The following is a 22730-nucleotide window of genomic DNA, read 5'->3' on the forward strand; positions in this document are numbered from 1 at the left end:
AGGACACAAAAAGGTGTCTGGCTGAGCCCCATACTAACCCCCCAGCACACCACAAGTTAATGCACTGCTTAGATCTAATTAAGCATGCAAGGTGGGATCCCCAGGCAGGTGATCAGAATCAGGAGACTCCAGAAAACAATAAGAGGAATCACCTGGAAACCAGCAAAGTTTTATTGAGGGGGAAGGGTGTGGCTTCATTTCCCCCCCCTCACCTCACTTGTGCCTCTGCTCTCTTTTTAGACCCATGTTTATGTTAAAAACTAGCTGGTTTTCATTTTGGTGTGCGCATGCCAAATCACCGGAGTTACCAGGGCAAAGGCTCTTCCTTTGAAGTCAGCAGCCAGACGCTTCAGGGCACCCTCTCAGACTTTGTGGTAAGTGTGGAGCTCTCCCTTGTGCCTGGGTGCGGTGGGACGTGGGACAGCCTGGGCTGCCCTCTCTGCTGGTGCTTTCTGGCTCTGCTCGAGCACACGCTGATTTGTAGGCTCTCTGCAGTGGAGCTGCTCTGGGGGCAGCTTTACCAGGCATGGCTTGATGGAAGGTTGTGCAGAAGTATAGGACCACGATGGTGCTGACATGACAAATGAAAGCAAAAGCAGCTCTTGGCCTGGGCATAGAAGCCGTTTATTACCTGCAACTGCGGTGGGCTTCAGGGGACACTGTTCAGTGGCTAGCAGCTCAGCTTGCAGAGCTGTAGAGCATGAGCTACTCTACAGAAGGAGAGCAGATACTGTGTGTGCCAGGGTCTGAGCTTCCTCTCATTCTGGAACAAAAAGGGAGAAATCCTACTGGGTCCATGGAGAACTTGGCTCCTCATTTCTAAAAATGCTGGTCCAGCAGGAGCGAGCTGGTGTATCTGCACCTGCATGAAACAGTCTTGAGATCTAACCCATCCACCGCAAATCAGGCAATAATGCTGTAAGCAGGTGATAGGTCACAAACTCAAACCTTTGATGCTACCAACTGGACTAATTTCTGCCCTAGTATTCAACAGGAGCTTTTGGAAGGGTGAGATAATGATTTGGGAATTGCAGCTGGCCTGAGCATAGCACAGTGAAATCTCTTATCAGTACTAGCTGAGAGTGTGACACATTTAAACCAAATCAACAGTGTATTTATTTTATTACAATCTTCTAATAGCAACAATGACATCAGTGCGGGGTCTTTTCTGAGCACTAGAGATTACCTGGGGTTAATAATCCACAGGGTGCTGATTTCTCCAAGGCAGTGATGAAGACATGGAGCTTTTTAAAAGGATTCATGACTGGCTGCTGAAGTCTCCACCTAACAGCTCCGTAAGATCTAGGCATGGTTTTTAATAAGCCAGGTCTGGCCCTCCATCACCCCATGCATTGCCTCCTAGCCAAAACTGCTTTCTTCTGGCATTTTTAGGAGCGTGTCTGTTCTCATTGCAAGTTTGCTTCCTCTGCGGTTTTGTAGCATGTTGCCTTCCATGCTGGTAGGGCCAACATAAGGGGAAGTAGGTGGGGAAATGCCACTCCTGTTCCTCTGCCAAAAGCAGAGGAGAACTCTGCCTTCTATCTTTAGCTTGAGGGAAGCAGCATTCCCTCCTGCTTCCCTTTCCTGAGCCACTGTGCAGCGAGGGCTCCCCGGCGGTTCAGTCCGTTTCAGCTGGATGAAGGGAGGAGCTGGTGGCTGTTAGTCAGCTTGGAGACGCTCAGTGCTTCTCCTTCTGCATGCCTGCCCTTGCCGTACTGAGTCTCAGGGCTTTTGCACCACAGTGCATGTGATAAGAATCAGGCCAGGGAAGTGCACATAAACTTAAGACTTAATTTAAAAAAAAATCTCCCTTTGCAGAATGATTAAAAACAAGAGGCCATTTAAAAAGCGTTACCAGGATTTTGAAAGTATCAAGAACATTTTGGCACCTCTGCTGTCCATAGTATGTTGTCCTGGTGTATTTCTTGAGGCGCTATGTGATGTTTTAGCTCCTGGCTAGATAATTATCAGACAAATATCCCATAATGCAGAAACATCAAGTCATTATCAGACCCTAGAAGAAAAAAGTAAAATCAAACTAAAAACAAAATAAAGCAATATCCTACAAACAAGTGATCTGTCTGATACCATTCTTCTGCTGGAGGCATCTCCATTAAGTTCCAGTGACAGCAGATGAAAGGCAGGACGCAGAAAGGCCTCTAGGAAGACTTCTTCGAGCCTGTGCTAAAGTTGCTTTTAACTACAATTACAAAGTCAATTAGAAAGTCATTTCAGCACTAATGAAACAACGAATGATTGATACTTAATGGTCTTGGCAGGCAATCCAGCCCAGTAAATACAGCTGAACAAAAAAAGGCAATTCAAAGTTACAAGACGTCAAAAGTTTAGGTTTTTTGTGTGTGTCTCTATATATGTATGTGAATGCATGTATGTTTTCCAAAATCAAAGCATTTCAGTTTGGGGTTGCAAATGAATATCTTTAACAAGAGCTGAGTTCGTACTCCCAGCCATTCCTGTGTAACCCATAATGTGCTCAGGCTGGCAAATCTGGTTCCAGATCCTAGGCTGGATTCGGAGCACGTCACTGTCCAGATCAGGTGTCAAGCGGTCATTTTGCCTCTGCTCCAGGTAGCAGTGTGCTTTGTGCAGAAGTAGGGGTGAAGGAGGCAGAAACCCAGATCTTTTCTATATATTATAGATAGATATATTATATTTCTCTATAAATATACACACATATAGATGTATATATATTTCTAGATGCCTCCACCTTGAAGAGGCGATAGGTCAATGCATTCCTGTTCTCTTTCCTGTGGCTTCTATTGCTCTCTCTGGGTTTAAAAGCAATATTGATGTTGTGGTGTCTTGGCCTACAAATCTAATCCCAGATGAGATTAGAAATCCTCTCTGCAGCAGGAGGAGAATCCTAGGGGGGGATTCAGACTAAATCCAGCTGCTGAGATAGAGAAGGAGGTTTCTGAGCTTTGTCCAAATGGAAAATCTCAAATTTCAGTCCTCAGAGTAGACAAGTTTTTCCTTCGCTGTGGTACAGCAGCGCAGAGCCGGGTGACTGCAGGGCACTCCAGCGTGAGCAAAGGCAGATGCCCAAAACTGATGCAACACGGAAGAATTAAAACAGCTGTAGGGAAAGTGCTGCAGTACAAACTGTTTGAGCAAAAACTCTTTAATGTAGATATGCTGTCCACACACAGATCCAGTTTAAAACGTAATACTAGAGCAGAGCTGCTTGTGTGTTATAATTATGTCACAGAGATTTAATTAGCAAGAGGAATTTCCTTAGTTTTCCTGTAATCCTAGTGAAACCTGATTGCAGCAAGGAAACTTTTTTGCAAGGGAAATGAAAGTTCTGGGATCTCCTTTTTGTTTCCAGTGAAAAATAGCAAAGGTCAGTTCATGGTGACAGTTACATCACTGTAAATGCAGGATAACTCCACTGGACATGGTAAAGCTCTTTCTTCTCATGCAGCCTGTGGTGTGCTCAACTTGGCTATGGAGCTTCTCTAGCTTTTTTCTCTGCGATGATTGTATGAAGATGCCAGGATCAGAGGCTGTTACCTTTGGCCCTGGACACACACACAGACACTGTCTGAAAGAGTTTGACCTACTCATTTTAACTATGCTTTATACTTCCCATCGGAGAATTTTAATGTGCTTTAATGTGTGTTCATGGTGCCTAATCATCTCTGAGGCAACTACTTTCTTGAGGTCTTGGGTTCAGAAAAGTGACACGTCTGTGATCTGTGTGGGTACCATCACTGCCCACCCTGTGCTCTTTCCATCACTCCCGTGTCCTCTATCTCCTTTCTCTGTGCAATTACATGGAAAGGTGCAATTTAACTGCAAAAGAATACCAGTGCACGGAGCAATTGGCCAGATTGAAACATTTACTTAAGGCTGTTTGCTTATAGCATCCTTTCACTCACCACAAGACCTTTTTTAGTTTTAATCTAGGCATATGAGGGCTGCGTCTTACAGATGCTACAGGCTTAACCTGCCCTGAGAACACACCACCTTCCTTACTCCCGGGACCCACGAGCTGGGTTTTTCTCATAATGCATTTGGTCTGCCTCTAGAGAGGCTGCTGTAAAATGATTGCTGAACCCACCTCCAGTTCACTCCTGCTAATTAAACACCTCTGGTTCAGTGCTCGCTCGCTCTTTTTTCTTTTCCTTTCTTTTTTTTTTTTTGGCTAGTTCCAAGAGGATATTATTTTTAGCTCCAGAGGGTTAAAGGGGAAGGGAATTGTGCCAGAATCAGGTTGTTAGGAGATGGGGAGAGAGGAAAAAATGCTGGGGGTGGGGGGAGATCTGTAATGATTAAAATTCCATCTAATAATAAGACAGAAAGCTCTGGTGCATGGGCCTAGCCTAAATTAAGCTCCTGAATTAGAAGCGCTTTCCAAAATTCCTCTCTAGACAATTTAATTAGGCGACAGGTATTTCCGGAGTCACACGGTGGTTCCACTTGGCAGTAAATAAAGACTCCAAGAATTTTTACCCTAGAATCCAATGAAGAAAACAAAACAAAACCTTCAGCAGGAGACAGAGCGGCGTGTTGTGAAATTGGCCCGGCTCTGTGCACCGCGGGCATGCTCTGCCTGCAGCCGTCTGCCCCCTCCCTCCCCGTCTCACCCCCTGCCCAAGTCTGGTAATAAATGGTGTACCAGCACAATCCCGATTAGGGGGCCAGGAGGTTAATCTCTGGGTCGCTCTCTGATAAAGTCCATATCCAGGCACTGTACTCCACAGCCTATTCATAATCTTGGGGCTTACTATTATTTAGTGTCGGTGCTGGATTGAGGTGTACAGTCTGCAGTCCTGCCACAAACGATGCGATCCATCTAAGTCAGCTTTGCTCTTTTTCTTATGCTGTTCACCCCCGTCGGCCCCCCCTCCCTCTCTGGTGCAGTGATTAAGGATGCAGGATCCCCAGCCCCTCGCTGACAGTGCTGAGCACTGAGGAGAGGTGATGCTGTCATGTTAGACAGTCTGGAGGAAGGGAGAAAGAGGGACTCGAACCAAGAGAAAACCCTTTTGCTCCCCCAAACCATCAAGCCCTTTATTCCTCATTTATAATTAATAAATAATAATATATAAAAAAAAATAAAGTTAATTATTTCCTTTTGTGGTGTAAATGATCTTTGTAACCCATGAAAGCAACACTTACACTCCTCCCTCCAAAAAATCTGCCCAGACATGGCTACGCTGAAGAATGTGTAGTGACACAACAAAGGGGATGCATTACTTTTACCTGAAAGGTATCACTGCTTTTATTTCAGACACAAGGACAAGTGTAACAATGTAGGCCACGTACTGATAGGAAAAATGGGAATTTCCAGAATTCCCAGAGACTATTCCTTCCAGCCACACTGATTTTCTCATCATCTTCTTTCTACTGGCTGGTCTTGTACTAATTCTTCCTTAATTCCACTCCCAAATATTAGATGCTGCCTTAACATTGTCTTGGAAACGCTACATGTGTGAAAATATCCTTTAGATTTCCTTGGGGTGAAAAAGAGAGAAATTAGAAACAAGAGTTATCAACAGAGTGTCCGAGTGTGACATCATTAAGTGACTTCAGAAGTCCCTACTGGAGAGTAATGTCTTCACCAGTAGCCTTTCCAGTATCAAGGGCTGGGTGTACAGACAGGCTGAGCAATCCTAAATTCAAGTTAAGCACCCAGAATGAGTGGAAATTTGGAAAATTCTTAAGGATTTTTAGTGTGTGAGTCAACTCAATGCTCATGGGAAGAGTCCTTGTTTCTCATGTGGGTGTTCTAACCTTTAGCAAACACGGTCTCTAGTAACTACCAGCTATTGCCAGGAAGAATTGCCTAATGCTTTGGGAAATGGCATGGGTTTGCATTCCTTGAGCCAGGCATCCTGGCCTCTGAGCAGTCCTCCGCATTTCTTCCTGAGTGGGTGTCTGAGTGTCCAGGTTAGGAGGATGTTGGGGATAAAGTATCAATTTTTGCACGAGGCTGGAGGAACAGAGTATTTCAACTCATCCTTGTTTGTAGAGTACCTTGAAATTGTTCAAATGTATCTGTGTTCCCATTTAACATATAATAATGATTTCATTTAAATCTGAAGGGATTCTTCTAGTTGCAAGAGTTATTACCCCATGTTAATTAAATATCCATTGATTTCTAAAACGAAGGAAAACACAGTAAAATCTCAATAAGCAGGAGCGATATTCAATATAACGTGGATCTATTGTATGGTTTAATCCTCTGCAAATTTGCATTTAATAAAGGACAGTTAATATATAGCAAAAGATTAATTAAGAAAATGTAATCAGATGGCAAAAGAATCATTGGCAATGGCAAAAAGGTGAATTGATGGTTAGTTTAAAATCAGACCGGACAAAGCTCTCGCCACTGAATTCAAAGGCACTTCTGTCATTTAATTTGTGTGGAGCAGTTCCTGTTCCACACCTCTGTGCAGAAGACCACTTTGTGCTGCTAGTGGGATGTTGTGGGGACCCTGATAGATTGTGCTACTATGGAATGAAGCTTATTTCAATTGCTTACTGATGATATAACAGTTCCTTTGTGCAACCTGCAGCTTGGCACCTAGCTCTCCTAGTGTTTTCTATGAGGCTAGCTCATCTGACGTGTTAAGGGAGTCTCTAGCCAAAGTCAGATAGCCAAGAACAAGTCACTGCCTTGTTCAACTTGATTTTCTTCTTTAAGTCTACCCTGTAGACCTTAATGTATGTGGAGTTTCTCTGAGGCCTTTTTTTCCACCCAAAACTAATATCAAATTGGAGGTCAACTTAAAAATATCATTAGGAACATCAAGTCCTTTTCATGTGATAGACATTTTTTTTTCTCTTTGACCAACACATAATTGGAAATACTAAAACAATAAATTTATTTTTAATCTTGTTTTTGGTTTAGTCCACAAGGGAAACATTGAAGTCTCATGTATTTATACAGCTAAGACATTTTAAAGTACTATTTGGAACAGTTACTAAGTCTGAGAGTCAAGGCTGGAAAGCATTAGCCCAGAAACTCTGTTTAATACGGACTTGATGATATGTGCTATAAAATCATTGCCTGAAAAAAAAAAAAAGGAAAAGAAAAAAAAGAGAGAGAGGCAGAAAAGAAGAAAAAAGCCCTCTTAGCTCTCACTTACCTGAATTATAGCTTCAAAATTCTTCCCCCGTATTCACCATATGCACTGCTCTTCATCCAAGTGTTGGGTTTCCCATGGTGCTGCCAATCTGGAAAATAAAATATTAAGGCATGTAAAAAAAAAATGAATCCTGCCCATTAATTGTTTATTTTTTCATTTGGTTCCTGCCTAGCACGACCTCTTCCATCTGAGAAAGCCATTAGCACTGGGAAGACGGGCACTGAATAAGTGTTTTGCTGGAAATGGGACATGTTTGCTTTCTTTGGAAGGTGAAAGTAGTGGAAGAAATAGAATTTGACAATAGGGTGAAACTGCAAAAAAATGGGGGTGGGAGGTGGATTTATAAAAGAGAAAGCACGTGTTTCTTACCATAAAGACTTCTGCTTGGATTTTCATGCATATACACGCCCCTGCATCTTAACAGCTGCTTCAAAATACCTCTGTCCTGTTAATAATACTGTGGATTCACAGTCTCTGAGCTTTTTTCCATATGACTCTATCATATTGTTTGTGTTGCTGAAATTGGCTTTAACGTAAAGTTGAGAATAGTCCTGCAGTGAGCAGAAAGCCCCAGAGGCTCTCCCGTGCAGGCAGGTGATGTGCAGCCTGTCCCGCACAGCTCTGCCAGAGCCCCTCAGCCTTGCTCTTCCGTGCTTTTCCCAATATTTCGATCTAAGTCTGGTCCTATATATCAGATTAGGCCAGAATCACATCTGCTTAGACCTCGGTGATGCTGCAAAAGATGAAATAACACTGCAGACTTCATTCAGATATAAGTTTGATTTGCATGATCTGTACTCACACTTTTTCCCAGTGTTGTGCTGTGCAAATATTTGAGGCAATCGACTTTCACTTGCACAGAATCTGGTAAACGATGAACTTCAAGTGGCTGCATTCACGAGTCACTTGGGGCGTCCTCTTTTTGGAAGAGTCTCAGGAGATGGAAGCCTGGAATAAATTGTCTTTCAGTCAGGACCTGCGCAAGGAGGATTTGGGGACCTTTTTTCTTATATTGTGTCAAGAATCATAGCCCCAAAAAAGGACTGGAAGGAAGCTCGTGAGATTGTCTAGACTATAGACTGGCCACAAAGCAGGATTAATTCAATGGGTGTCTTTCCTGACAGATGGTTATTTAACCTGTTTGTAACAGTCTCCAGCAGTGGAGATTCAGGGTCTAAACATTTCCATGCGCTGCAGAACAGGAGCTCCCTGTCCATCCCGTGACCTCAGGTTGTGCACTCGTGTCCAAGTTTTTTGAACTAGACACAGACTTTAGGCACAGCCCTGGGCGAATGGGTGGGGTGTAAAATTCCTCAGCTCAGGCCCAGCACTGAGATGACACTTTGTCTCAGTCTCTCCTTTAGTCACAATTCTTGTGTTCATTTTTTTTTTTCCACTGGGAGGTAAAAAATTTACTGTTGGCTTATAGTAACAGCAAAGCAGAATCCTTTCCACTGCGTCTCAGAACATGCTGGTCAGACACCACAAAGGTAAATCCAAGATTTTGCCGTGCCCTGTATGTTCCCACTCTTATGCTCAGTTTCCGTTCTGCATTTGTTACAGATTCAGGACTAGTTAGGACATACAAAGATAAAAGGGACTTTCTGTCTCTGTGCTGTAGGCCACTGTCTGAGATAGGCAAGGAAAAAAAGTTAAATACGACCTTTGCACCCAGCCAGCACATCTCAGGAGGGCTGATTTTTCCTCTAGGATGCTCCAAGTTTAAAACTCCCTTAACCTGTTTATCAGATCCTACTCCCTTAGTATCCGTACCCCTGGTGAATTCTGATTTTATTCCTGACTCGCAAGATTTATAGCTGTCACTTGTAGAGGAGGAATGATGCCGTGTGATCCATGTGACCAAGCCATTAGCTAAATCAGACCATATTTTGAATACTGAACAGCATATCTTCCCAGAGAATTGTTTGTGATCAGTCAATATTATTTATTTTTAAAAGGGCAAAAGATACCATTGAGTAAATTTGAATAAGAAATTTGGAGAAATTGTAATCAGCCTGTGAACATTTTGCAAGCAAAGAGAAAAAGAAATGGGCTAAATTAATTGATTAAATTATTTGCGGCAAGTGTCTCTCTCTGTTCTGATCCTCTTCTCAGTCCCTTTGGTATTTTGGTAGCATACCTCAAGCCTGACCTGAATCAAACTCTGCTATTCCAATCAGAGCTCTTTCTTTAGTGGAGATTGCCAGCCATACTCCATTAAGTGATGGGTTTGCATTGTCGGCGAATGATCATTAAGGGAGCAGGCTGGTAACATAAATCTCATTTTCACTTGCAAACAAAGTCAGGTCTTTAGGTGCAATAGAGACTGATGTATTTGCTCTTTGCCTTGCTTTTTTTGGCTTCCCACCCCCAAACAGCGATACAGTTTTCAGGATGGTGTTTACCACACGCAGTAAGTCTCTAGTTTTCCACCTACTGAAGAAGTGCAAGTAACATCTGATCAGCTGTAGCTTCACATCCAGGGATGACCCTGCTACGCAGGGAGATTCTTGAGGATAATAACAGATGGGGGCTTCCATCTGAACCAGAATAGCACTAAAGGTTGGAAGACTTGTTGATCTCAGCATGGAACCTCCCACACTGCAAAGCATTCACCAAGATGCTCACCAGACTGAAGTGTACGTGCCAGAGGCCTCATCCACTGAAATAGCTTCCTGATCTTTCCATGCTTTTGAGCTCAGCTTAATTGCTAGGAATCCCCAGGAAGGAAGGAAGGAAAAAACAATATCCTCTTGCTCCTCCGTACCCCCTCGTATTACAACTCAGCACTCTGCTTTGATGCTTTGCTTTAAGAAATCCTTGGCCCACAGCTAGAAGATATCAGGAGACAGTCATGGCACTCATTCTCCTTTGCAGCTCTGCTAGATGAGAAGGCTCTAGAGCTTTCTAATTCCTGCCTCTTGCAACTGGAAGCTGAAATTTCCAGTATAAGAGTGCCTGGCCACTGCAGCAAGGAGCTGAACTGTGCAAAAGCCTATGCTAGCGCAGCGATCTGTTCTCGTGCCGCTTTCTTTAGTCTATAGACCCTGAGGACTCGGCATGTGTGTGAACGGAGTTTGCGTAACTGTATATTGGAAGGGGGAGATGTGAGGAACTGTATGGAGGAAAAAGTTAAAAAGAAAATGTTGAAAGGAGTATGGTGCGGGCATTTCTGACCCCAACATCTGCACACAGAGGGCAGCAGCAATATTGCTATAAAGTAGAGGAACAAAGCAACATCTGGCATGACTTTTACCCAGCTGGGAGGGAAGCTGCCGGGGAAAGCAAAGAGAAGAGGGTGAATCTGGAATTTCAAATACAAAATGAAGAATGAGGCCAGCTCACGCAGGTAGGGTGCACTGCAAGTGCCTTTCTCCTTACCTCCTGCTGGCCGTGGCGGGCAGGGAAGAGAGCAGCAGTAAGCCGGCTGTAATCTGCAGGGGTGGTTTGATTTGGTTCGTTGAGCTAGTGAACCTCAGAAAGAGTGAATTATGGGCAGTTTTGCGTAAACCACTTCAGGTGAAGAAGGAGGCGGTTGTGATTGATGCCAAGAACTTACTGAGCTGAGGTGAAAAGTGTTTGCGTATTTCAATGTAGCGTGACATATAAGCCCTTCCAGTTACAAGGTGCTACCCAGCATAACCCTAGCACAAGGGTTGCCTTTTCATAATGCTAACCTGTGATGATGAAGGTTTCAGTCTGATGTAAAGTCTCTTACTTGAATTTTTCATTCTCTTTCCCAGCAGGGCTATGTTCCTCATTCTTGGAATGCAAAAATGGTGGTAAAAAGCCATAGTCTGTCTTCACCTCGGTATAGGCTTGGCATTTACTGCAAAAGACTGTTCCGCATAGCTTTTCCAAATTATGCTTCTTCCAAAACTCTCTGCACCTACCCCTAAGCACATTAGCAGTCCCACTGACTTGTATAGCTATGCTTCCCAGGTCCTTCCCCAGCTGCTGAGCTACAGGCAGAGGTAGGTCACTCTTCAGTCAGGACAACACTCAGGCGTTCCCAATAGTGCTCTTCCACTGGGAAGGGAACTAAAAGAGCTTGGTGGAAAAACAACATGCCCAGAAGAGGAACCTGCCCTTTTTCTTATTGTGAAAACAAGAAAACTCTGGATTTGTTTCATCAGCATAACACAAAAACAGCTGACGTTGAGACTTTGAATACCCAGACCAAGGGGCAGAAGATACTAGTGCAAAGGAGGAACGGCTCACAGAGGCAGAGCTGTAAGCCACATTAGCGGAGTATGCTGCAACATATACTTTCTTACTATCAGGTTACTATTTCCCAGATAGTAAGTTTTCCTTCTAGCGTGTCATTTGAAGGCTAAAGACTGTAATATGGAAGGTTACAAAACGGTAAAGAGAAAAATATGGAACTACCTCATGGACGTCCCTACACAAAGCATTCTGGTTAACTGTGATTAGGTAATGAATTCAGTGTGATATATGCTGAATTCTCAAATTTACAGACTTCTATTAACCCATGGGAGAGACCAATGTTTCAACATGCTTTAGCAATGAGTCTGAAAGATGAAATTCAGCTCCAGCCTGGAGTGCAGGAGTCAAATTCCCTTGGATGCCAAGCCTCCTCTGCAGATGCAGCTCCTAGCACCACTTTTAGACATACCTCAAAAAAAAATGTAAACAATTAAATATTTCTCCCTCTCGAACAAAAACTGCTTTGTCTTTGATGCAAATAGAGATTCACTTCCTCGAACGCGCTGTGTTTACACTCTTTATGACAATAACTCAGCTTTCACAAGACACTGATTCACAAGCCGTGGTCAGTGGTCTCCTAAATACATGCTTAACACATCTGAGAATTATAATTCTTCCATCAGCTTCCCCATATAAGCTAGGAGAAGCACAGGTTATAAAACAAGCAACCCGTCATCATGTTATTTTCTGACAAGTAACATTTCTTATGACAACTGGTAGATTTTTTTAGTCTTTCTTTGAACTATTATTAAAATATTAATATCTGACCAATGATGTCACATATTACTTATTGCTCTGAAAGCATATTGGTGCTTCAGAGACATACTGAACTATATTTGCCTATGTAGCAGTGATAGACAACATAAAGAATTTTTTTTTTCTGTAAGTCTTTTTGTTCAAGTTCCTTCCACTTTCATTTTGTCACTTTCTTGTTTTTTTGTTTCACAGATATCAATGCAGTTGGCATTGACCAAGCTCTACTTATGGTGATGTACAGAACAATAAAGTCACGTTGCTTCCTGAGAGGACTGAACCAGTAGGCAGAAAGAAGCTTCATCATTGTTCATTTGAGGATGTTATCCCAGGGAAGGCAGTTCTAGTTTGCTGAGAAATTTGTTTCAGGGTAAGTAAATGGATAAACACAAATTGGGTTCCGTCGTATCTCCAGACCTTTTGTCCCTTATGCGTGCCTCACTGATACTCCAGTATTAATTTTCACTGTGTTGATGGCCAGGGTGTCTGCTGCTTCTATCAGTCGTGAAGGCTTGTGCGCCTGCACAAGCAATACTCTAACAATGAACAAAGCTTTTGAGTACAGAATATTAAAACATGGATTTTCACTCCTCTACAAAAGCATCTATAGTAATCATGCACAAAATTAAACATGTCGTAAATTAAGACGGCTATTGGATATCAATGCCTCTCTTAAAAGTGTATCTGTCCCCAAAAGGAGAAAATCTACTTATTTGATCTTGTATGATATTTCCATTGTACTCTGTAGAGCAGCACTGGTGGAACTCATGCATATGATTAAAATCAGCTTCACTGGCAAAGTATTTAATATAAATACAGCATTTCTAAAACCAGAATTGTCCTTAAGGAAAGGGGAAAAAAAAAAAAAGCGCTTTCTACCATAACAACCAAGGTGAAAAAACTTTTTCTTCATATTTGATCTGGAGTTTTTGAATATATGAATGTGTGAATGGAGGACAAGAGCCCCTCGCACACTAATCAGAGCTCAGGGTCATGCCAGAAGTTATTGGAAAGGTAATTTTTTCTAGAGATGTAATACGGTTTTGAATTTGACCTATGACTTCTCAGTTGTTACCCATGACCCCAAATAATCCAACTTCAGCTTCTTGAAGGCTATTAGGAGTTGAAGGTCATGCCATATGCTTCCACATTTCCAAGGTAAAGTGTTAGGCCAAATTATAGACCATTCAGAAAATCTGTAGAAAATAACCTGGTGAACAAAGCATTTCTTTATGTTTCCCATCTAATAGGATGTGATTTCGGATTACCCTGTGGTTGAACAAGCCCCTAGCAGATTCTACTTCCTTATTTTTTGCTGGAGAGAAGGAAGAGATGATAATTAGTTACTAAATGTGGTTATAATCTGAAAAAGTCAGATATTTGTTTATTAAGGAAAATCTGTTACTGTGATCTGTGCTCATACAAATACCTAGATTTTTGTATTTTTCATGTTATTTAGGAAAAAGATGTGAAATTCACTTTTCCCAAACTTTCACTGTAGATACCTAAACTGTAAATGTCTAAAGACCTCCATATGAGCTAGTTGTATAAGTTCTCCTACAGACTATGGAGAATAGTCAACAGTTCCGAAGCACAATTCATCTCATTTTGATGTGCTTGACAAAAATTGGTCATTAATCATGATTTAGAAATCCCTACTTCTCTCCATTGACTCGGCCGTAAATGAATCATGGATCACTGGATCACACACAGTTGTCCACACTAGAGTTGTCTGGAGTCAGGTGAGATGAATCCCTCCCTAGGTTTCTGAAGAGATCCATGCCAAGGACAGATCTCTTCTCCAGAGGAAGCTAATTCAAAGCTTGATGAAAGTCATGTTTCCCTCAACTTCCGAGGGAAGTCTGGGACAGGAAGACTGTTAAATGCTCACTTTCTTTCTCTCCTCTGTTAATTGTATATATTGTGATTCTCTTCAGCAATTTATTTGTAAAGACGTTAGCCTCTTCTCGGCATCTGCTGCCTTGGTGATCTCACAATTTACATAATAATTTCCTTCCTAAAGAAGACTGAAGAATATCTGCCTTGACTGCTCATGGTAAATTACAGTACTTGGCAATGGGACTTTTAAGATTGTAGTTCTGAAGCCAATTGTTGCAGATCTGCATACACTAAGTCTGAGTTCAGGCCACCAGTTGGGTCAGATAAGAGCGGTACTGTGTCAAACTCCAGTTCCTTGTTGCTGTTGCGAACCCAGAGTGATTCCATGAGTAGAACATCTACCAGCAGTTACACCGGTGTGCCTGAGGGCCCAATTTGGCACCTATGCAAACATAAGTATTTGCTATTTTTCAAGTAAGTTTTAGCTAGATGAGACTGAACTGAATTATTGGGAGTGACTGAAGCACAAAAAAATAACCAGGACCTATCAAAACAGACTTAACAATTTGGTATTCTGTTAAATGAAAAGTTGGAAAACTAAAACGTCTTTTCTAAAATCAAAGTTCCCCTAAAGGTCTCAGAAATATATGCATTCAAAATTGCTAAGTTTTCAAAATCTTAAACATCATAGCCTTTGAATGCTGTTTTCTGTTCACTGGGATTTATCAAACTTACTTGTTTCTTCCACATTCTCCATTCATTTAACTTCTCTTATCCCACTTCCCAAAAGCCCAAATACTTAATTTAATAAAAGCAATGATTACTTCCATCTATTTCTCCTCCAGGCAAGACCCTTCAAATATACCACTTTCTGTGAAACTCCACTGTCTGGTAACTAAAAATGCATGTGAGACGAAACTATGCCTGTCCCTCCATGTGACTTCTGACAAACTGAGATGAGTGAACAGAGATGTGAAACTTTGAGGAAAGGGGAAAAAGGGAGGCAGTTTAAATGCTGAATGAGTGGGTCGTGTTGCCTCATTCTTGCTCATTTGTTACCATCTGATGACTCAGCATCACAAGGGGAATAGTGACTCTGCAATCCTTTTAAACCCTGTCTAGTAATTCCTCCACATATCAAGTGGTGGGGGTTTTTCTTCTAAAGCAGCTAAAACTGGTTTGACATCTAACTTTGAATCCTGCTTATGTGCTGCCCGCAGTTTGTGTTTTTCTCCTACAATGTGGAATGATAGAATATACCAGAATGTGGACATCTTTTTTCCTGGATGCTCTGGAAAAAAAAAAAAACAAACCTGCAAAAATTAATTCTTTATCTCAAAGAGTTTGCAGTGTAAGTAAAACATATGCAACAAGCCATACCATGCTGAGGAATAGCTTTGTGTTGTGTTGCTGGAAGCTTTTTTCCATAGAGGAAAAAAAATGAACACTCCTGGGGAAGTCAAGCCAGTTTAAATACACGGTGCAGATCTCACATGATGACTGCTACGGTTTCTTGTAACTCTTGCTAGTGCAGAGAGCACAGTCAGCAGAAATAGTGTACGACCAGAATATCCTTACCCTCAGCTTCAAAGTTGAACAACCTCTGAAGTGCATTACTCAGTTGTGCCTTATGAAATTTTTTTTATTGTAACATTAGTTTTGATCATTGCCAGCAATATGGTCTGTAGGATGTGTCTGATACAGAGCTTGGAAACGTTGCAGGCTTCCGTTGCAAGGTAGCTTGGAGAATGTGCTTCTGCACATGCATTGCGGTCAACGCTGTTGTCTAACAAAATATCTCTGCAGAGATGTTTTCAAGTCATTTGAAGTCAAAAGGTTCAATAACAGGACATCTCCGAAAGCAGAGCCAAGTAACGTAAGCTGTTCCATCAGCTCCTGATACTATTCTTTTATTTTCTTCCAGCCTGCCTCTCTCTGAAGCACTTGGCATTTGTCTGTGCAAAACTCCTTCTTTCACACCCACCATATGAACTCCTTCAGGGAGATAGGTCTGTTCTCTTGTAAGACACGTTCTTCTTCTGTGGGCTCCTGACCCACCAAACTAGGAAACTAAAGGTGGTCCTTTCATAGAAGGAGAATACATCTGAGCTAATATGTTTTTGAGCAAAAAGAGGATAAGTGGGAACTTTTATTTCTGAGGAAAATGAAAAAAGAGCTCCCTCAAGCAGCATTGCACTAAAATAGGAAGAGAAGGTTCTTCTACCCTAATCCCTTAGGTACTTTTGAAGTTAGTCTCCATCCACAACCAGATTTCCCTTCAGAAGGTGTCCTATCTTGCCTTGATTGTAAGATAAATAGGATGTCTAGCAGTTGTTTCCTGTTTCTGCAAATGTGCCTTCGGTATTCAAGGCCTCATTTTTAGTTTGAGTCCAAATCCCTGAGTGGTAAGAACAAGGTTGGAAGCTCATAGGAAGTTATTTTGCTTAACTAGTCTTGTGCTTCTTAGTTACACCGACTGCTATGAGTAGATGGACAGCACTAAGAGAGTAAGGAGTTTCAGCTGCGCCAGACTGCAATGCTTCTAACCAGAAGTCCAGCTTCTATTAGTACTAAAACAGTGGGACACAGAGGCATGAACCCAGCGGGGTGTCTCTGGGTGTGGTGGTGCCATTTTGGCCAACGCTGGGGATTCAGAGCCACACATAGACCAAAATCGGCATATCTGCTGTGCAGTGGGATCCAGCTGTTAAAACCTTAAACAAGCAAAGGAATCTGAGGGCTCTGTTGAGGAATAAAGAGAATAGTGGGAAAATGCCAAGAGATTATTAGCTTAGCCAAAGATTACACATTTGCACTAGTAATTAAAGTATTTTGCATTGGATGCAGGCTTTGGCAAGTACCACTGACAAAAGATTTCACACATGCGTGCGTGCAAGTACACAAGATATGTCGCTCACACACACACACACAGGCAAACAGAAAGAATGAAATAAGCCATTAAGAAATATTTCCGCATAATGCAATTATTACAGCTGTATAATTGAATGGGGAAACCATTGATCTGTAGTAGAAAGGAAATTGCTCTTTTCATTGTGTTCCTATGAATATGTGAACATTAATCTCAATCTATAATCAACGTTCATTTCAAATCTGATTGCGTGCCACTAAACACCCGTAGCTATGCTAACATTATGTTAATACGGTTCAACATCATAGCTCCCAGCTTCACAGCACAAATATTTTTCTTTGGCAATCAATAGTAATTTCAGCTGAGTGGATGGAAGTCACGTTTTAATGGTAATCTTTCCTCCAAGCCTCCAAGTGGAAACTCGACTGGTACCTTAACACGGCTGCAGTGCATTGCATGTAATCAGATAAATTAACCTAAAAGAGAGAGAGAGAAAACACAGATCAGAAATAAAAAGCAGCGCCAAGCAGCTCTACATTTTCCTGATAGATTAAAGTGCTCATTACCATGAGAGAGAGAGTGGATTTCAAGAGGGGGAACTGAATTCCCTTGGCTCTCAGCCGTGGCTGTAGAGGCAGCAGGTCACGGTACACACGGCGCTCGGCGCAGTTGGGGGATGCCTCTGAGGAGGGGGAAGCAAGGCAATTCGGCGAGGGCTGACCTGGACTCTGCTTCCGAGAGCCTGGCTGGCCTCAGGGCACCAATGTTTGTCCAAGAATAAGGAGTCTCAGTTTTAATGCTGTGGTGCACTGCAGGCTTCCTGCGGGACCTTGGGTAAATCACTTATTCTGCTTGTGCTTTGCTTCCCTGGTTTTGTAAAAAGGACATAATAGTGCTTCACTGTCCCCTGGGGATGCTGTGAAGATTTTAGGGTGATCAGTCCCTGGGAATGGGAGCTACAGAGCTATGTTGCATTATTTAGATCTCTCTTGGCTTTGCTGTCTCACAGAGGTAAAGCACAGGAAATTTTATGCTGCTGCTACGTTATATCAAACTGCTTTATTTCCTTAATGGCATCTATTTTTAGGTATTTCCAAAGCCTTTTTTTTTTTGCATTGGAGGGGCCAAACTGCTGGACTGAGTTCCTTAAAACCTTCCTTCTTTCTAAAGTAGAAAAAAACAGTGGTCATTGTAAAATCTAGACAAAAAGTACTAGGTACAGACCAGTGTCATCTTCAGTTACCAGGAGCTCCATAAATTATTACCTCTATAAAGGTATTCAGACGTAAGAACATAAGGATAGGAAAACATCTGCACTGATTCGGACCAAGGCCTGCTTAGCCCGATATCCTCTCCTTTAAAGTGGCCGGATAACAGGAGTCTAGGCGAGCATGGGAGAACTGATCAGACATATAGAGATACTTCCCCCATAGCACTCTCCCAGGATCTGGTGGCTCAGGCGCTTCTTGAGCTATAAATGTTATCTTTACCCACAATAAAGGGTTTTGTTTGTTTGGGTTATTTTTTTTTTTTAATTATTTCTTTTCTTTTTTTTTTTAATTGGTGAATATGTATTTCTAAGAAACCCCAAGGGGTGTTTTTTGTCCAGGAGGTTTTCCAGCCCCTTTTTGAACACTTCAAGCCTTTTGCACCTTCAGCTTCCTCTAGCAAGAACTTCCTCAGCTCTGCTGTGTGCAGGAGTGAATTGCTTTGAATTCTACTGATCTAAAACAAGATTTTTCAATAGCAAATATAGACTGTGGGTTGCCTTGGTAGTAGTTATTTTGTTTCACATTATTTTTATTCCCTACCTTGAGGCAGCTTTTAAAGAACCTGATCTGTAAATCTGTTATCTGTAAATCTACTTCTTCTTTGAAGTCTCGTCCCTCCTAGGTTCCTTAACAGATTTAGGTGTCTTGACTTGTGTACCCCAAAAGACTCTCCAAATGGTGAATCACTTAAAAAATCTTATCCGTGTTATTTTGCTTAATGCTGGATAAATTCCCAGTGTCCTGTTAAGCCAGGTTTACCTACAAAGGTGTTCTTTATGGGAGGCAATCTTCTCAGTTGTTACTCCAGGATGCTGGCCCAGGTCTAGCAGAGGTCCTTGGGACTTTGCTCCAACCCAGAAAACGTCCATGCTTTAGTGGACATGTTTTAGGGGAACAGGGTCCTCCTGAATGGCTGCCATGTCTAATTTTGCAGATCTTCATAGGGGTTTTTCCTCTTTTCTAGTTCCCCCAAAGGTGTTGGCTTCCAGCAACCTGCTCAGATTTACCAGTGAGGAAACCAGAAGCAGAAAGACAAGCTCTGAAATGTGTACAGGTTCCACATGAACAGGCCTCTTTTGTGAGAGTACCAATTTTCCCTGCTTTGGGCCAAATCAGAAATCCCTCAAACTATTTCATCCTTGCAACTTAACCATTTTGACTTTTTGCCCTGTGTAAAACCAGAAATTCTGAGTAGTGTCAACTTTACTGTCACTATTGATTCAAAGTTTTCATAGTTCTGTTTCATGTCCATTCTCGGATCCCTCCTTTTACACCCCTTGGTTTTCTACGTAAGAAATGTTTAACCACTTGGTAAGCTTGCGTTACTAAAGGTGTCCAGCCAGACTGCATTTGGTTCAATAGTGCTTTTCCACTGCCTGGGTGGGAAGTGTGTTGGAATATGGGACTTAAATCCATCTTGGCTAACTTGGATATATCTAAGGTAGGTCCTTAAAAACAATGTTATTTCAAATTTAATAGAACATACTTGCATGTACATAAGCAAAAAGCAGTCCCTTCCCTCCTCTAAGCTGAGCCAGAGTTTCAACTGGCCTCTGGCTTTCCCCAAGATCAGGAAGCTGAAAATGTGACTGAGAGCCAAATCTCTCCCTTCTCCTATTTGTGCCGAAGCCACTGTGGACCTGACCCCAGGACCTCCTGGCTCTAAAAATGGATATTGTACTGCCCACGTGGCTCTGGTAAAGTGCAGAATTGGAAATGCAGTGTTTGTAGTTGTAATGATTTGCAGGGTCTTTGGAAACAGGGAAAATTGGCTGCCATCACCTCAGTGGCTTCTCTATGTGGTCCAAAGAAAAGGAGAACCAATATCTCCTACTTGCTGCAGACTATTCAAGTCTGCTAGCTAATGGGCTAAATTCCCACTGATGTAAATTGGATTAGCTCTGCTGAAGTCAATGGAGCTGAGCTGTCTCACATGCTGGCTTAGGATTTCTTCTGTTATCTTTGAGCATGGGTAGAATGAAAATTGTAGCATTACAATTAAAGTCCCTCGTATGCTGTGGATGATAATCCATGCCATTCCTTGCCCCTTTGGAGCTGAGTAAAGTTGTCTCAAGATTATGAGCCTTAGATGTTTAGAGCAATTTTGACTGGATCAGAGGTTATAGCCTCTGCTTTTTAACATTCTGCTTTTATTTGCAGGCTATGAAGTGTAATAGTTCACCATTTTGGTTTAAGTATCACAATAAAAGTCAGTGAGATGGAACAGGCAATAAGCAGCCGTTTTACATCAGTGCTGCTGAGACGGAGTGCTTAAGTCTTCATTAACCTACAGAGGAAGGAGTTACAGAAAAGACACTTGAAATAAAATACCAGGGATGAGGCTCAGATCTCTTCTGGATCTGCACAGGCAGGCACATTGGAAGGCTGGTCGCTGGTGTGAATGTCTCCTCGTGTCTGTGCTGTCATGCAAAAAGTGGGAGGGTGAGGACACCCCGCACTGGTGTGGCAGGGGCAGAGGTGGCCGGCTGTGTCACCGCTGATGGACACCAGGAGTTGAACTGAGTATATGCCAGACAGGCTGTACTGCAGGGTTTTAATAACTCAGGGATGGCATTTCTGTAGGGTGCATTTGCAGCATCTCTTTGTTCTTCATTAGGCCCTTTATTAGACTTATGAAACTGCTGGGTCTCCTTCTGACACACGGTATTCTGTTAATGGTCCGTGTGTTTCTACATATGGCCCAGGAGAAGGTGGGGAATACAGTGGTAGGTGGACAAATTTCAGGTTTCTAGGTACCAAAACCGCACAAAAGTATGGCAATGTCAGTTAGCTCAAGGCATGCTGCTAATACTTCTGAAATATATACTATTTCACTACTTTCCAAATATTTAGAGCTTTCATAACGTATATTCATTAAACTTACAAAATCGCGCTTTAACAAGTCACAGAAAATAATGCTTAGTAAGAGGCAGACAACTGGGGAACTGAATACAAATCTGTAAGATTTGTTGGAGGTTCAGGTGAAATTTTTTTTATGTTCAGCAATAACACAGCTTGTCACCACTGGAAACATGGCCATGTTTTGACTGCACTTGATGGTAGAAGAGATAGGCCAGCTGTGAAATAGTAATAAATAAACAAATAAATAAATAAGTCTCCCTCCCATCCCCTGGGTGAGTTCCACCGCCAAGAACAGAGTGTAACGCTCCTGACACTCGGCTGCAATCTGGACTGAAATCCCTTTCTCTTCGTTCAGACTGAGGCGGAAAAACCCTGTGGCCCAGTTTTCTGGGCTAGTGTGTGGGTAACTGGCACAGAAAGCTAACGCAGGGCTGTGGCTGGTCATCGCGTAGGGCCGTTGGATGGCACGTGCCCAGGTGTGTCCCTGGAGAAGCCTTGCTTCCCTCCCAATCCCCTTGGCTCAGTGGGTTGTGCCCGTACCACTAGTCCTAACTAGCGATGGAGAAACTGAGTGACGTGTGTGTCACCCTGGGGAGTGCAATCAATTGCAGTGAATTACCTCTCCTGTGAGCAAGCACAGGGGAGCCAAAGGCAAAACGTAGCTCAAAGACTATATTTTGAAGGCAGGAGAACCTGTGTCACTGGGGAGGAAACGGGCATCACAAGCTCCTGGGCTTGTCAACAAATACATTTTTAGAATCATAGAATAGTTTGGGTTGGAAGGGACCTTTAAAGGTCATCTAGTCCAACCTCCCGGCAATGAGCAGGGACATCTTCAACTAGATCAGGTTGTTCAGAGCCCTGTCCAACCGGACCTTGAATGTTTCCAGGGATGGGGCATCTACCACCTCTCTGGTGGTACTGTGGGCACCTGTGCCAGTGTTTCACCACCCTTATCATAAAAAATTTCTTCCCTCTATCTAGTTTGAATCTACCCTCCTTTAGTTTAAAACCGTTACCCCTTGTCCTATCGCCACAGGCCCTACTAAAAAGTCTGTCCCCATCTTTCTTCTAAGCCCCCTTTAAGTATTGAAAGGCCGCAATAAGGTCTCCCCGGAGCCTTCTCTTTTCCAGGCTGAACAACCCCAATTCTCTCAGCCTTTCCTCATAGGAGAGGTGTTCCATCCCTCTGATCATCTTCGTGGCCCTCCTCTGGACCTGCTCTAACAGGTCCATGTCTTTCTTGTGCTTTACCTGCTCTCCGCTGGGGCATAGTTGATGGTGCCCTACGTTAGACTTCATTTTATGAAGGAGAAATCACACTTTCCCTACATCCCAGAATCAGGAGAGCTCAGCTTAAGATGAAGGTATTGCTGCTTTCCCTCCTCCTGAACCGAGCCTTCTCCCTGGTCCCAAAAGTGCAGCATCCCAGCCCTGGGCCTTACGCAACGTACTTTTTTGCTGCTTCTTTAAAAGGTCTCCTTGAGATTGTCTCTATTTACTTTTCAGCATAATGAAGATTGTTTCCCTTGCCTGGGGGAAACACAAAGTAGAAATGCTGAAAATTTACTGTTCTGGCTTATTGCTTAAAAGAGATGTTGCTGTTCGGGGGCAGAGCTTACTGTGCCATGCGTGTGTCTCCTCCTTGTCCTGGGTTTTGCAATGTATGAGTACTTCCAACATCTTTTGCAATCTCTGCAGGATCTCTCTGTCTGCCGGGCTTCTGTTTGAAACCCAGTACAACTATTACAAACTTTCCAAAACACAGTCTCTGCCTGTGTTTGTGATTCA

The 22730-nt window shown here is 42.6% G+C and overlaps 1 long non-coding RNA gene across 2 annotated transcripts in view; it reads left to right on the plus strand.

The window, feature by feature from the left end:
- Window positions 1-270: 270 nt before the first annotated feature.
- LOC127023379 (uncharacterized) overlaps window positions 271-22730 on the plus strand; it is a 57986-nt gene continuing 35526 nt past the window's right edge. For both annotated transcript variants that reach the window (XR_007767432.1, XR_007767433.1), the window contains exons 1-2: window positions 271-374; window positions 12294-12468. This is a non-coding gene — a long non-coding RNA (uncharacterized LOC127023379). The remainder of the gene's footprint in view (window positions 375-12293; window positions 12469-22730) is intronic.

Source organism: Gymnogyps californianus, chromosome 17, assembly GCF_018139145.2.
Source record: "Gymnogyps californianus isolate 813 chromosome 17, ASM1813914v2, whole genome shotgun sequence".
Lineage (NCBI taxonomy): Eukaryota > Metazoa > Chordata > Aves > Accipitriformes > Cathartidae > Gymnogyps > Gymnogyps californianus.